The sequence below is a fragment of the Sphaeroforma arctica genome (assembly GCF_001186125.1).
Source record: "Sphaeroforma arctica JP610 unplaced genomic scaffold supercont1.2592, whole genome shotgun sequence".
In the NCBI taxonomy this organism is placed as follows: Eukaryota; class Ichthyosporea; order Ichthyophonida; genus Sphaeroforma; species Sphaeroforma arctica.
Genome location: NW_014037966.1, coordinates 3,919 through 5,636, shown reverse-complemented (window position 1 = coordinate 5,636; position 1,718 = coordinate 3,919). Strand labels below are relative to the sequence as shown.

Sequence of the window (1,718 nt, the reverse complement as noted above, 5' to 3'; positions counted from 1 at the left end):
GTAACCCTATAACCCTGTAACCCTGTAACCCTGTAACCCTGTAACCCTGTAACCCTGTAACCCTGTAACCCTGTAACCCTGTAACCCTGTAACCCTGTAACCCTGTAACCCTGTAACCCTATAACTATGGAAGTAAATGGGATTACTTCTGTGTTTGTACTCATGAATATATCGTGGATAGTATAGTGGCTAGTATCTCCGCCTGTCACGCGGAAGACCCGGGTTCAATTCCCGGTTCGCGAATTTTTATAATTTTTATTTTTATTGATTTTTTGACTGTATTTCATCAGATAGTAGTTTATGGTCGTCCAGAGTTGAATACACACATCTTACGCCATTGGCCGAAGGCTGTTGATCAGAGTTATGTGTATACAAAGGTACTATTCCTGTCACTACTCTTCAATACGAGACACCGTTCGCGGTAGTTCAAACAGTAGGTCTGTATGGTGCAGTACTAGATACACATACCATACATTTTAGGGGTTGAGTTCCATACCCTAAAACCCTGAAACCCTAAAGAATTGATAGTTGACATCAATGTATAGGCTGCTAGTGTGTGATATAGCGGTTGTAAAAGCACACACCACACACACCACAAGTTTTATGTGGAATATACGTGGTAGTCACACATTGTTTGTTTCGGTATGGAGGTATGGGTACCAATCAATTGAGTAGTCCAAACTATGTCCCCCCATGGCTGCATCCAGCATACTTTGTTGTATTCTATATAGAAGTAGAGTGTGTATGGCTGACCATGTACTCGATGTCGTGAGCATACTATACCACACCACGAACATACGTTATATCTCTATAGTCATACTATATTAACTCTACAAACATAAGTTGTAACTATATAGACGTAATAAACACCTCTACCAACATACGTTGTAACTATAGAAACATACTAGATAACTCTACTAGCATACGTTGTAGCTATAGAAACATACTATATAGCTCTACAAATATACGTTGCAGATATAGAAAAATACTATATAACTCCACAAACATACGTTATAGCTGTATGGACATACTATAGAACTCTACAAACATCCGTTGTTACTATAGAAACATACTACAGAACTCTATAAACATACGTTGTAACTATAGAAACATACTCTATAACTCTATAAAGTAACTTTGTAACTATAGAAACATACTTTAGAACTCTACAAACATCCGTTGTATCTATATAAACATACTATAGTTCTTTACCAACATACGGTGTAACTATAGAAATAGACTATATACGTCTACAAACATACGTTGTATCTAGAGAAACATACTATATAACTCTCCGTACGTGTATTGGTGACAAAGTAAGACTCCATTGCGTAATCCAAATGTTCTCTCGAGTCTCTCCGGTAAATCCCTTTGCACTATGTTCCTCTGTTACAGCTCCCGTCAAATGGATGCCAGACGATCAGGTCACCAACTGCTCGCTCTGTCAGAAGAAGTTCTCAGCTGTGCGTCGCAAGGTAAGATACTCGTAAATATATATATATATATATATATATACAGGTGTATATATATTTTTGTATTGTTTGCGCGCGTGTATGCCTATATTTGTATGTATGTTTGTTTGTTTGTTTGTTTGTTTGCAAGTATGAATATAGGTACGCAAGAATGCATATATATATTTATATATATATATATGTATGTATGTATGTATGTATGTATATAAATATGTATAACCGAATATATTTATATATACATATATA

At 36.1% G+C, this 1,718-nt stretch overlaps 1 non-coding gene across 1 annotated transcript; it reads left to right on the top strand.

Annotated features, from left to right (window-relative positions):
- The first annotated feature begins 171 nt into the window (after positions 1-171).
- SARC_30271 lies at positions 172-243 on the top strand. Its single transcript has one exon. It is a non-coding gene; the product is annotated as a tRNA-Asp (tRNA).
- The last annotated feature ends 1,475 nt before the right edge of the window (positions 244-1,718 follow it).